Source organism: Pan troglodytes, chromosome 19, assembly GCF_028858775.2.
Source record: "Pan troglodytes isolate AG18354 chromosome 19, NHGRI_mPanTro3-v2.0_pri, whole genome shotgun sequence".
Classification (NCBI taxonomy): Eukaryota; Metazoa; Chordata; class Mammalia; order Primates; family Hominidae; genus Pan; species Pan troglodytes.
In genome coordinates this window covers 88,019,694-88,034,285 of record NC_072417.2, presented here as the reverse complement: position 1 = coordinate 88,034,285, position 14,592 = coordinate 88,019,694, and the positions used below count along the sequence as shown (strand labels likewise).

Here is a 14,592-nt window from a genome sequence, read left to right as displayed (position 1 = left end):
GTGATGTAGTAAAGAATTGTTATCTGCTGATTCTCTTCAACTTCCTCTTTGGTTTCAAACCCCTGGTTTCAAGGGAGTGCTCCTGCCTGTCCATTAGTAAGTCACAAGAACAGCTGGTCCAAATGGCTAGGTGTAACAGCAGGGATTTACTTCTCTGTGCTTCAGCTTTTGAGCACAAAAGTGGTATTAGAAAAGGAAACTTTGGGCTGGGCATGGTGGCTCACGCCTGGAATCCCAGCATTTCGGGAGGCCCAGGCGGGTGGATCACCTGAGGTCAGGAGTTTGAGACCAGCCTGGCCAAGATGGTGAAACCCCATCTCTACTAAAAATGCAAAAATTAGCCAGGCGTGGTGGTGGGGCGGGGGGCGCCTGTAATCCCAGCTACTTGGGAGGCTGAGGCATCTTGGCCTCAGCTTGAGGCTTGATTGAACCTGGGAGGCAGAGGTTGCAGTGAGCCGAGATCGTGCCATTGCACTCCAGCCTGAGTGACAGAGCGAGACTTTGCCTCTAAAAAAAAAAGGGAAACTTATGTTGCACAGTTAACTTACAGCTTTTTGCATTTGAACATGGAAAATTATTTTATTTTATTATTATTTTTTAAGACGGAGTCTCACTCTGTCGCCCAGGCTGGAGTGCAGTGGCACGATCTCGGCTCACTGCAACCTTCACCTCATGGGTTCATGCCATTCTCCTGCCTTAGCCTCCTGAGTAGCTCGGACTACAGGTGCCCGCCATCACGCCCGGCTAATTTGTTTTATTTTTAGTAGAGACGGGGTTTCACCATGTTAGCCAGGATGGTCTCGATCTCCTGACCTCGTGATCCGCCCGCCTCAGCCTCCCAAAGTGCTGGGATTACAGGCGTGGGCCACCGCATCCGGCCTGAACATGGAGAATTATTTTAACTTAATTTTTAAAATCCCCACTATTTACTATGGTTAGCAGACCTGAGCAACGTCAGGAAATAGACATGGTTTAAAGCAAGGTAGTAGATCATAGAGTAATGCAAGTATTTAAAAAAAAAAAAAAAGTATGGTGGTAGAAAGAATTGTCCTTAAAGTCAGAGGACCTGTTATGCCTACAACCCAATTGCTGATTTTAGATTGTTTACTGTCTTGAGACTTTAATTTTCTCATTTACAAATATCAGGATTGTAATGAGAATTAAATCAGATAACCTGGGAAGTTTCTAGGTAAGAAAGTAAGCAAAGGCTGACTTGATGTGGCTTAAATCCTGTAGGAAAAGTCTGCATGGTCTACGCAGGGGAGACTTGTGACATTTCTGCCATTTTTTTTTTTTTTTTTTCTGAGATGGAATCTTGCTTTGTCGCCCAGGCTGGAGTGCAGTGGCACGATTTCTGCTCATTGCAACCTTTGCCTCCCGGGTTCACACCGTTCTCCTGCCTCAGCCTCCCGAGTAGCTGGGAGTACAGGCGCCCGCCACCACGCCCGGCTCATTTTTTGTATTTTTAGTAGAGACGGGGTTTCATCGTGTTAGCCAGGACGGTCTCGATCTCCTGACCTCGTGATCTGCCCGCCTTGGCCTCCCAAAGTGCTGGGGTTACAGGCGTGAGCCACCGCACCTGGCCCATTTTTGCAGGCGGAGTATATTGGAGAAGAGCAACAATGCCTGACAACCCTCGAGAAATCAGCGTAGTCTTAACATAAGCAGAGGAGAGCCTGGGTGCATGGCTCCTGATTGGTAGGAGTAAGGCCGGGTTGAAGATGGAAGGCAGCGGAGGGGCGGAGTCTACTCCCCCCAAAACTGCTTGAGTCAACAAGAAGACTGGGCAGAGATGAGGAGCGGTAGCTGTGCAAGGCCTTTAATGTGCGTAACAGAAGTACCACACCCTTCCCCTGCGAGACTGCAGTCACTGAACTGGCACTCAGCCATCCCGCTGAGGATCTGAGGATGCAGACGACAGCCAAGTGAAAGCGCAGGGATTTGAGAAAAAATGCAGTTTACTTGGAGCATAGTTAGAGCTCGCGCTGTTCAAGGAGAGCACCGCTGAGCCCCGTGAAGGTGTTGGGATGTGAAGGGGGCACCCCCAGCATTAGGGGGAGCCCTTTGGGAGATTCCCTGTGCTAAATAACAGTGAACAAACAACTGGGAACAGGCTCAGCTAAAGGCACGTGGGTGGGAAGGGGGTACTTTTATTTTTTATGCCCTCTTGGATTGTTCAGCATTTTTGCGTTGTACATGCATTAATTTTACATTAAAAAGGTAATTGGGCAGGGCGCGGTGGCTCACGCCTGTAATCACAACACTTTGGGAGGCCGAGGTGAGCGGATCACTAGGTCAGGAAATTGAGACCATCCTGGCTAACACGGTGAAACCCCGTCTATACTAAAAATACAAAAAATTAGCCAGTGTGGTGGCGGGCGCCTGTAGTCCCAGCTTGTTTGTCTGCTGCAGACAAAACTCCAGTCCCTGGCCGGGCCCAGTGGCTCACGCCTGTAATCTCAACACTTTGGGAGGATGAGGCAGGAGAATGGCGTGAACCCAGGAGGTGGAGCTTGAAGTGAGCCGAGATCACGCTACTGCACTCCACCCTGGGTGACAGAGCGAGACTCCGTCTCAGGGAAGAAGAAAAAGAAAAAGAAAATTAGCATTTATTCTCCCCTATGTCCAAGTACACTTGCACACACATGCATCCTGACACCCTCTTCCTCCAAGCACAGGGTAGTGGGGTGGTGGGTGCCGTCTGAGTGTGGACAGAGCCCACTAGCAGGACTGAGGCCACAGAGTTGGGCAGCACCCCCACTGCCCTTGAGGCTAGGGACTGGAGTTTTTTGTTTGTTTGTTTGTTTTGAGACGGCTTTCGCTCTGTTGCCCAGGCTGGAGTGCAGTGGCGCGATCACGGCTCACTGCAACCTCAGCCTCCTGGATTCAAGCGATTCTCCTGCTGCCTCCGCCTCCTGAGTAGCTGGGTTTACAGGCGCGTGCCACCACAATTGGCCGGCTAATTTTTGCATTTTTAGTAGAGACGGGGTTTCACCATGTTGGTCAGGCGGGTCTCGAACTTTGACCTCGTGATCCGCCCGCCTCAGCCTCCCAAAGTGTTGGGATTACAGGCGTGAGCCATTGGGCCCGGCCAGAGACTGGAGTTTTGTCTGCTGTTTAACTTCATAACGATAGACTGAAACATAACCCGCTCCGTGTCATTTGCTTGTGGGATTGTAGCTTGTAGAGCACGTTTACGAGGCGAATGTTTGGATGTTGAACTCGTTCCAGGTACCAGCTCAAGAGAGACAACAAGAAATGGGGCCCTACTTACCCTGGCTGCATAATGACGCCATAACCGGAAGCGTCCCGGGATACAAAGCCTGATTGGACAGAAGCAGCTCCCCAGCTTCGGATCCCGGGAGCCGCGGTGTGGAGGGATTGGGAGGCGTTTCTGGGTCTAAAACAACGGAGGGAAGTTTATAGTTGCAGGGATTAAAACGTTCCGACCACGAAGGGACTCGAACCCTCAATCTTCTGATCCGAAGTCAGACGCCTTATCCATTAGGCCACGCGGTCTCCTGCTGTAGCTACCTCCTAGAGAGACCAATTTGATGGCCATTAAACGCTCCGGCGTGCCGCAGCTTCACTGCTCGCACCCTGGCCGCCTGTTGAGCGAAGCGCTCACCCTTCCTCTGGCCCCAGCCGCCCGCCTAGTCACCCCCGAGCGGAGCGGCACCTGGACTAGTCTCTGAGCCTCCCTGGGAATTGCGGCCGCGTGGCCTAAGGGATGAGGCGTCTGACGTCAGATCATAAGATTGAGGGTTCCTTTGTGGTCGGGCTCTTTTGGAGCGAGCAGCCCGTGCCCGAATCCCAGCATAGTTTGAGGGTTTGTTCTTCCCTCCGCCCTCGTCCATCCCTATTCCTCCCAGCTATGCTCCACCGGCCTCTGCGCTCGCCGAGCACTTCTTCTCGGGGTTACAGGGCACCGCGGGCTCCTGGTCCCCGCGCGTCGTCACCGCATGGAGCTCTTGTGTAGCCCGGTGGGGACGCCGCGCCCAGCCAGCGGTTCATCCTGTCGTCCCCATGGCTTCTCAGGCTTGGAGCGCGGTGACCCACAGCAGGGCCGTGTTTGGGCACTATGGTTGGACGCCTATCAAGGAGCACGTGGGTTTAGCGTCTTACCGCGCCCCAGTGGCCTAATGGATAAGGCACTGGCCTCCTAAGCCAGGGATTGTGGGTTCGAGTCCCACCGGGGGTGTCGAGAGGAGCTGTGCTCGAAAGGTTACTTTTGGTGCCGGCAGCCAGAGACCTCAGAATCCACCACCACCTGCCGGCTACCTGCTTGCCTCTGCCCTGTTTGCGCCCCTCGCCTTCTCTTGCAGGACCCTCTGTTTGCAGTCGCGGTGGTCATTTACCTCTGGTTCTCCGGGGCTGCCCCGCCAGGTGGAGCTGGGGTGTCCTGGGAACCCTTTGGGCAACTTTATTCTTACGAGTTTCCCCAGCTTCGAAATTGTGGGGCCCTACCCGGACGAAAGCTGTTCATTCAAGGGCTTGGCAAGACCCGAGCTTACCGGCTTTAGGTGCTTGGAGGAGGTGGCTCCTCCTCAACACGTTGCACGGGAGTCGAACTAGAGATCAAGGTCGATTCCAGCATCCCTGAGAAGGGAAGAGAAAAGAAATAAAAAATTCCGTAAAAGGAACTTTCACCTCTACCCCAGGTGGGACTCGAACCCACAATCCCTGGCTTAGGAGGCCAGTGCCTTATCCATTAGGCCACTGGGGCTTGGGGCCGGTAGCTCTGCCATCTCTTCCCCTCATAAGCGAGTGTCCCCTTTTCCTAGAGAAGGCCTGACAGAGGCGCGATCCATGGAATGGGTCCGTCCCTGCGCGCGCACTTTTGGTGAGCGGGCGGGAAGATACCGCGGTGCACAGGGACCTGCCCCCATCCTTACTTAGCGAGCACCAGCCCCCAGCCCCCGGCACTGGGACGCCCCATGGAGCCCCGAGGGTCCGCTTGGAGGTTGCCTGGACACCCGGACCATGGGGTATGAAGACTGAGGTTTGGAGGAGTTTCCTTCCTACCGCCCTGAGCCTTGCTGTCCGCCTCTACAGAACTGATAAAAAAATCCAGGAATTTTAGGAAAAAGTAGCGTAGGAAGTGAAGGAGAACAGACAAGTATTAATCATGAATATTGAAACATAAACACTGAAAATCTTGCTTATCATGAGGGAATGTACAACCAGGGGGAACAAGTTCTTCCAGTTGTAATAGTAGAAATATATATATACTAGATACTACAAGTATAGATAGAAAGGAAAATCAGCCAAGTAGATATTTCACCCTAATTCTAACAAAGAATAAGCACATTTTAAAATGTTACACACATTTAAAATCCATTATTAAAGGCTACAGACCGGGTGCGGTGGCTCACGCCTGTAATCCCAGCATCCCAGCACTTTGGGAGGGTGAGGTGGGGGGATTGCTTGAGCCCAGGAGTTCAAAACCAGCCTGGGCAACATAGCGAGACGCAGTATCATTTGAAAAAAAGAAAAAAAAGAAAAAATATATTAAATAAAAGTCTACTCACATCCGAAGGATTTAACAGAAGAAGTTCAGCCAAGGGCAGCGTCGGTTACCATTGTGCTTCTCTTGGGACCTTGCCAATCTGCCCCAGCATCGCAGGGCAAAGGAGACTTGGGGACATTCTTTTCTGTTTCTCTCCAAAATGTAGAGTCTGCAGAAACCTGTCTCCTCCCCTTAATAGCAGCAAGAAGGATTTAACCCACTTGGCTCCAGTTTACTGCCTTGAGGATGCCCCCCTTTAAGTTAACTAACTTGTCCGTTGCTGGGATCCAGCACTCTGCCCCAGGGCCAACCTGCAGGGATGCCTTCTCTGCTTTCCTGCTGCCGCCCTCTAGCTAGGCATGTTCCCCCAACCCGCCCGCCCGGGGTTCAGTCTTGCCTTGCTCAGCTGTTCCTATTTGTCCCCAGGGTCCTCTTGTCTCCCTGGGTCTTGGATCTTACAGCTCCAACCTCGCTCCCAGCTCCAGGTTTCCATTCCCTCTCCTGGGCATCACCACTGGGCACCCCTCCTCGAAGGCAAAACCACACTGATCCAGCTGTCCTCCCAAGGCCACTCCCCTTCATGACGTTGCTGTGTGAGTGCACAGCATCATCCATGTCACACCCCCACTCCCACACTACCCAGGCCAATTTTCTGTCCTCATAATCCTCCAGCATCCAGTATTTCCTCCCCATCCCTGCTGCCACCGCCCTAGTTCCAGAACGTGTCCCTGACTGCTCACAGGGGGTCAGTTGCCAGCCATGCACACTTTCCTACAGTCTCCTCGTTCTGTCATGGGCAGAGCAGTCTTCCTGCCACAGCCTCTGTAGGGGAAAGACTAAATGTCTTAGCTGTCACTTTTAAGTCCTTTCTTAAGGATCCCAGTCAATGTGGCAGACTCATCTTGCACAGCTCCTTGCCCTCTGGGTTCCAGCCAAATTGGGCTACAAATCATGGCTGACATTCCCCAAGTACTAGCTCAGTGCCACTAACCACGTATTTATTCACTGAAATCCCAAAATAACCCTGTGAGGAAGGCGCTAATAACATAACCTCTGGTTTAGGCTGAATGCCGTAGCTCACACCTGTAATCCCAGCACTTTGTGAGGCTGAGGCAGGCTGATCACTTGAGGTCAGGAGTTTGAGACCAGCTTGGCCAACATAGTGAAACCCCGTCTCTACTAAAAATACAAAAATTAGCTGGGTGTGGCGGGCGCCTGAGTTCCCAGCTACTTGGGAGGCTGAGGCAGGAGAATCGCTTGAACCCAGGAGGCGGAGGTTGCAGTGACCCGAGATTGCGCCATTGAACTCCAGCCTTGGTGGCAGAGTGAGACTCTGTCTCAAAAAAACAAACAAAACAAAACAAAAGAAACCCTAGTTTATAGGTGGGGAAACTAAGGTTCAGAGGTTAGATAGCAGCTGGGGGAGGTGGACGGATGGGAGCTGACCCTGAGCAGTTTGCTTCAGAGCCCATTCTCTCAATCACAAGTTTCCTGTCCAGACGCAGGCAGGCCTCGGAGTTGCCATTTTCCTAGCCTTTGCTGTTGGCCACCACTGGAGCCTCCAAGTGACATGCTGTTACCCTGCCAGTTCTCCCCTCCCTTCAGGCCCATCTCAAGCACATCTTCTCCAACCCTCCAGCTAGAACTAGTCACTCCTCTGCCTCCAGCAATCTACTGAGACCTTTCTTATGTCATTCATCGTGCTTCAGGTCCTGCTACTGTAAGAGGAATCAATTTTTCCTCTCAGCTTTTATTATCACCTGATCAAATGTCAATTCTCTGGAAGAATATTGCTTTGTTCACTTCTGACTCCTCCCCACCCCACGCTGTGAGTGCCTGGCATTCACTTAGCATTTGCTGAATTACTGAATGAACTAGGAAATTTTGTACATCCTGCATATGAGCCTCAGCCCCCTCCTAGGCTCTGAGTCCCTTGAGGACAGGGACCACGTCTTTACTTTAAAGGAGCCATGCTAATCTTCTCTGTATCATTCCAATTTTATTTTATTTTATTTTATTTTTGAGACGGAGTCTCACTGTGTCACCCAGGCTGGCTGGAGTGCGGTGGTGCGATCTCGGCTCACTGCAAGCTCTGCCTCCTGGGTTCACACCATTCTCCCACCACAGCCTCCCAAGTAGCTGGGACTACAGGCGCCCACCACCACACCTGGCTAATTTTATTTTTGTATTGTTAGTAGAGATGGGGTTTCACCATGTTAGCCAGGATGGTCTCGATCTCCTGACCACGTGATCTGCCTGCCTCAGCCTCCCAAAGTGCTGGGATTACAGGCATGAGCCACCGTGCCTGGCATTCCAGTTTTAGTATGCATGCTGCTGAAGTGAGCAAATTTTTGTAGTTTGTAAGTCATTTATAGATGAATTTCCCCTTGTTTAGACTCATGTACTCATATAAAATAGATCAAAATCATATAGAACAGTTTAAGAAATTTATACATGCCAGAGCAATCTACTACTGCAATGCTAGCCTGAAAGGACTGCAAAAATCTCCTTCCAGTTCCAACTTACTGTTCGTGCCTCTAAAATCCACTGCCTAATGCAGCACCTAACACACAATACTTTTTCTCACTCAAGATACCCAGTGGTTTTGTTGGGGTGATCAGACCCAACACCAGGTCATGGGGGCGACAAAGTCTGGCGGAGTCAAAGGAATGAGAAAAAGATAGTTTGAGAGAGAAAGTGGGACCAGGGGGCCATCGCGAGTGTGGAGGCTATGAAGGCCCCCAGTGCTGGGAGCCCACGCTATTTACTGGTGCTCAAAGAAACAGGTGGTGAGGATGTGGGGGTTGAAAGGAAACAGTGTATCAAGTGAATAAGAAACATATGGCTGCTTGAGAGAATGGGAGTGCTAGAAGCAAGGAGCCAGCAAGTCTGGCGGACATGCAAGCCCTGCCTGAGCTTCTCTCCCAACACTCAGCTTTTCTCCTAACATGCCCCCCTTCTCTTTTTTGTAAAACTGCCACAGCTATCATTGTTACTAGCATAAGGTGGCCTCTTTTTAAAATTAATTGAGCAAGGCAATTTCAGGCTGTGCAGCTCTTAATTGCCGGTTGGTGATCCAGCTTCATTTTTCTTAGGCCTTTTTCAAAATGGAATTGCTCTGGTTTGAATGCTTCCCACATATCTCCCCTTTCCCTTTTACGAGAGGACCGTTAATCCTAGGGGTTGCAGAAGGATGAAGGTCCGTTTTCTGTAACTTCTTCATGCTGAATGGGGTGATGATATTCCTGCCTACCTATTAGGGTCTCTTGTATTCAGGGTAGAGAGGAGTTCAGTCAGAAAGCATTGGTCCGTTAAGCATCTATAGGTAAAATCCTGGTGTTCCAGCAGTTTCTCAGCATGGCTCGTACTGGGGGAACCCAGTCCATGATTGGGATCCATGGCTCCTTCCAGTCTCCTGTTCCATGGTCATACACATTTTGAGGGCACCTACACGGTTTGCTCATCTCCTGCAAAAACACAAGCATACCCTCACCCCCATGTTAGTAAATCTACCGAAACAGAAGCAAAAACTTTTGTGGCTGCAGCTGGGAGGCAGGCCATTGCTGAAGCATTTGTAACTCAGCTTCTGCCTCTTTGGTTAATTACCATGGGGTAAAACTTACCCTTGATAACGAGAAGCAGGCCCCTTCTAACAGAAGGCACAGAGAAAGCAAATTGAAGCTTAAAAGCAATCCATAGGCCGGGCGCAGTGGCTCATGCCTGTAATCCCAGCACTTTGGGAGGCTGAGGTGGGAGGATCACCTGAGGTTGGGAGTTCGAGACCAGCCTGACCAACATGGAGAAACCCCATCTCTACTAAAAATACACACACCCAAAAAAATTAGCCAGGCATGGTGGCGCATGCCTGTAATCCCAGCTACTCGGGAGGCTGAGGCAGTAGAATCGCTTGAACCCAGGAGGCAGAGGTTGCAGTGAGCCAAGATCGTGCCATTGCACTCCAGCCTGGGCATCAAGAGTGAAACTCCGTCTCAAAATAAATAAATAAAAGCAATCCTTAAACCTTCAATTTGCACTGTACAGGTGGGTCCACTAGATGCTGTGGCTCATGATAGATCTTCAGATGTTTGGTGGGCACCCACACAGGCACCTGATTGTCACCTGGAGAGACACAAGCAAATCCTCTTCCCCATAAATTATCGTTCGTTTTTCCCAGCTCTTTGTTTGTGCATCCCTCCACCATATATATTGTCCAGCCTTTTTATTTTCCTTTTGTCCTGTCAGGTGTTGTTCAGCTGCAGTCACGGGTTGATCTTTTTGTAAATTAAAAAAATTTAATGTTAATAAAGCTAAATGCAATTGCATATGCGGTGTCTTATATTCCTGGTCCCCTCCCTTTTGCTTTTATATTTGAGTTTCTAAAGTATGGTTAGCTCTTTCCAGTAATGCTTGTCCTTCTGAGTTATATGTAATACCTGTAGTATGGGTAATATTCCATTGTTGAAAAAATGTAGCCATGGCTTTACTACAGTATCCTGGGCCGTTACCAGTTTTGATTTTTTTCTGGGATTCCCATAACTGAAAAGGAAGATAAAAGATGTCTTTTAACATGAGCTGTAGCTTCCCCTGTTTGACATGTGGCCCAAATAAAATGTGAATAGGTATCTACTGAAACATGAACAAAGGAGAATTTTCTTTTTTTCTTTTCTTTTTTTTTTGAGACAGAGTCTCGCTCTGTTGCCCAGGCTGGAGTGCAGTGGCACAATCTCTGCTCACTGCAACCTCCGCCTCCCGGGTTCATGCCATTCTCCTGCCTCAGCCTCCCAAGTAGCTGGGACTACAGGCGCCCACCACCACGACCAGCTAATTTTTTGTATTTTTAGTAGAGATGGGGTTTCACCATGTTAGCCAGGATGGTCTCGATCTCCTGACCTCGTGATCCGCCTGCCTGGGCCTCCCAAAGTGCTGGGATTACAGGCGTGAGCCACCGCGCCTGGCCCCGAAAGTACAGTTTTCTAAAAGCAGGAATACGTGTTACATCCATCTGCCAGATGGAATTTGGAGATAAACCTCTAGGGTTAACTCCTGTTCTTTTATGTGGCAGATGCAGGACTTGGCAGGCACAACAGTGTTGCACAATTTCTTTAGCTTGTTTCCATGATAGACCATATCTTTTTCTAAGGCCTGAGGCATTAAGATGGGTTGAAGAATGAAATGTTTGTGCATCAGCAAAGGCTGCAGACACCAATGCATCCGCCCTTTGATTAAGTTTAGTTAAAGGACCAGGGAGGTTAGTATTTGCTCTCATATGAGTGGTATAGAAAGGGGAATGCCTTTATTGCACTGCTTTCTGTAAAGAATGAAATAAAAGGTTAAGTTGTTCCATCAGTCACATTTTGAATTAAGGCACATTCAATATTTTGCATGGCTTGCACTACATAGGCTGAATCAGAAACAATGTTTACTGGCTGTTTAAAAGTTTTTAGCACTATTATCACAGCCATAAGTTCAGCCCTTTGAGCAGAAAGAAGCAATCTGTTTGAAAAACTTGCTGTTGAGGTCTTGCAAATGAGGCTTTTCCATTATTAGATCCATCAATAAAAACAGTAATGGCTCTTTCAATAGGGGCTTTTTGAGTAATAGAAGGCAATATCCAGGATGTTAATTTCAGAAACTGGAAGATTTTAGACTTAGGATAATGATTATCAAGAATGCCAACAAAACTGGCCAAATTAACCTGCCATTCTTGGGAATTAATATAGGCTTGTTGAATTTGTTGTTTAGTTAATGGAACTATAATCTGATTTGGATCATATCCCATTAGATTTGTTGTGCACAGCCTCGCTTGCCCTACTAGCACAGCAATTTGATCTAAGTACAGAGTGAGTGTTTTGGTTGTATTGTGAGGTAGAAAAAGCCATTCAATGAGATCATCTGCTGGGTTTTTTATTATTTATGGCAGGAACAGTAAAAGCAAATTTTTCATAATCTTGGGCAGCTAAAGGAATGGTAAAAAAGCAATCCTTTAGATCTATCACTATGAGAGGCCAGTATTTTGGGATCATTGTTGGGGAGGTCAGCCATGGTTGTAGCGCACCCATGGCTTGAATCACAGCATTAACAGCTTTTAAATCTGTTAACATTCTCCATTTCCCTGATTTTTTCTTAATGACAAATACAGGATAATTCTAAGGGGAGAAAGTAGGCTCTATATGTCCCTTTTGCAATTGTTCCTGCACCAGTTCTTTTAAAGCCTCCAGTTTTTCCTGTTTCAGCAGCCATTGCTCCACCCAAACTGGTTTGGCAGTTAGCCACACAAGAAGAATGGGAATTGGAGGCTCAACAATGGCTGCTCCTAAAAATGACACCCCAATCCGGTCTGATCTGTTTGTCCTTCTAAAGGTTCTGATTGGCCGTTTTTATTTTTTCCTAGTTCTTTTCCTGGGTGACATCCCACATTTTTCATTATTTGCCTACTATTATTACTATATTGATCCATAGGAATAGATATTTCAGCATCCCATTATTGCAATAAGTCTCTACCCCATAAATTGACAGGAATAGGTATAATGATAGGCTGAATTGTCCCTTCCTGACCATCAGGACCTTGAGATGGTAAAATCAAAGAACTATGAAAAACTTCTGAGGCAGCTCCTACTCCAGCAATACCAATGGATGCCTTTTGTTTAAGCCAGTGCAGGGGCCATTGCCTTATAGCAATAATAGAGACATCAGCTCCAGTATCTACTAGTCCTTCAAAATCTTTTCCCTGAATAGTTACTGTGCAAACAAGTCTTTCGTCAGACACTTGATTAACCCAATATACAGCCTTTCCTGCTGGATTACTATTACCAAAGCTTCCTGTTCTTTTCACTGTGCTGCTGCCTAGTTTTATGTAAGGTAACAGCAACAACTGAGCAATTCTTTCTCCTGGGGAGGCAAGGAACTAATAACAAATTGAATTTCTCCAGTATAATCAGAGTCAATTATTCCCGTATGTATAGTAACACCTTTTAATTTTTTTTTTTTTTTTTTTGAGATGGAGTCTCACTCTGTCACTCAGGCTGGAGTGCAGTGGCACGATCTTGGCTCACTGCAAGCTCCGCCTCCCGGGTTCATGCCATTCTCTTGCCTCAACCTCCCGAGTAGCTGGGACTATAGGTGCCCACCACAACACCTGGCTATTAGTTTTTGTATTTTTCAGTAGAGACGAGGTTTCACCTTAGCCAGGATGGTCTCAATCTCCTGACCTCATGATCTGCCTGCCTTGGCCTCCCAAAGTGCTGGGATTACAGTCGTGAGCTACCACACCTGGCACGCCTTTTAAATTTAGACTAGACCTTCCAAGTAATAGATCGACTGTTCCTGAGGATAAGGGTCTCCTAACTCCCATGGGGACCTTCTTTGGTGGCTCCCCAGGAAGTTAAGTGTGTCCGGAATTGGTTCCTTCTGGTGGGTTCTTGGTCTTGCTGACTTCAAGAATGAAGCCGCGGACCCTCATGGTAAGTGTTACAGCTCTTAAAGATGGTGTGTCCGGAGTTTGTTCCTTCAGATGTTCAGATGTGTCCGGAGTTTCTTCTTTCTGGTGGGTTTGTGGTCTCGCTTGACTTCAGGAGTGAAGCCACAGAACTTCACAGTGTTATAGCTCTTAAAGGTGGCACGTCCGGAGTTGTTGGTTCCTCCTGATGGGTTCGTGGTCTTGCTGACTTCAGGAATGAAGCCACAGACCCTCACAGTGAGTGTTACAGCTCATAAAGGTAGTGCAGACCCAGAGGGAGCAGCAGCAAAATTTATTGTGAAGAGCAAAAGAACAAAGCTTCCACAGCATGAAAGGGCACCCCAGCGGATTGCCACTGCTGGCTTGGGTGGCCAGCTTTTATTCCCTTATTTGGCCCCACCCACATCCTGCTGATTGGTCCATTTTACAGAGAGGTGATTGGTCCGTTTTTACACAGTGCTGATTGGTGCGTTTACAAACCTTTAGCTAGACACAGAGTGCTGATTGATGTGTTTACAATCGTTAGCTAGACAGAAAAGTTACCCAAGTCCCCACCCGACCCAGAAGCCCAGTCGGCTTCACCTCTCCTAAGGAGATGGGAATTGTGCTGTAGAGGTCTATGGCAGCACTGCCTGCTGAAGTGGGGGACAATTGTTGCACGTTTGTAAGGGCACTGGCTGTGCCTTGGTTTGTTGAGGGGCTCGAGGCGGGCCGCTCTTCCCGTTTCCTGAAAGAGGTTGTCTATCCTTGTTAAATTTAGAATGACACTGACTTGCCCAGTGTTTGCCTTTCTTACACTGGAGACATATACCGGGACTTTTCTGTTGACTGATGGTAGTAATGTTTGCCTTTTGATTTCCTTTTCTACATTCCTTTCTTGGGTGTCCAAATTGACCACAATTAAAGCAAGGGCCTGAGAAATGGGGTATATTCTTTCCTACTCTTAATCCAGCCATAGCCTGAGCTAAAAGAGTTGCCTTATGTAAGTTACCTCCAATGCCATCGCAATCCTTAATATATTTAGCTAAATGAGCCGTCCCTCTCAGGGGTCTAATAGCAGTTTAACACTCTGCATTAGCATTTTCTTATGCAGGAAGCTGTATTACAACATCCTGAGCCGTTTTATCAGTAATGGCTTTATACACAGCCTCTTGGAGCCGAGCAATAAAATCAATATATGGTTCTTTAGGTCCTTGACGGATAGAACTGACAGAAGGATATTTTTCGCCTGTAACATTTATCCTTTCCTATGCCCGTAAGCACACAAAGCGCAGCTGAACAATGGCAGCATCCTCCATTACTGCTTGATTTCTCTAATCGACCCCAGTTAGGGCCAACTCCCATTAACTGTTCAAAGGAAACAGGCACAGGTGGCTGTGCTTGTATGTTTTCCCTTGCCTGAGTTTGAGCTTCATCAGCCCACTAGGTTTTAAACTGCAAATACTGAGATAGGGTGAGAACAGATTTTTGTCAAAGTATCCCAGCCACATGGTATTAATCTATTATCAAGAGCCATATTTTTTAATAGAGTTTGCACAAAAGGAGAGTTCGGTCCGTATTGACTAATGGCTTGCTTAAATTCCTTTAGTAACTTAAAAGGAAAAGTGGCCAGTTAACTGTATTGTCT

General features: G+C 48.1%; 3 non-coding genes across 3 annotated transcripts; 1 reads left to right on the top strand and 2 right to left on the bottom strand.

The window, feature by feature from the left end:
- Window positions 1–3,446: 3,446 nt before the first annotated feature.
- Window positions 3,447–3,519, bottom strand: TRNAR-UCG (transfer RNA arginine (anticodon UCG)). Its single transcript has one exon. It is a non-coding gene; the product is annotated as a tRNA-Arg (tRNA).
- Window positions 3,520–4,128: 609 nt separating this feature from the next.
- Window positions 4,129–4,201, top strand: TRNAR-CCU (transfer RNA arginine (anticodon CCU)). Its single transcript has one exon. It is a non-coding gene; the product is annotated as a tRNA-Arg (tRNA).
- A 452-nt stretch (window positions 4,202–4,653) lies between these two features.
- Window positions 4,654–4,726, bottom strand: TRNAR-CCU (transfer RNA arginine (anticodon CCU)). The gene has a single exon. It is a non-coding gene; the product is annotated as a tRNA-Arg (tRNA).
- Window positions 4,727–14,592: the final 9,866 nt, after the last annotated feature.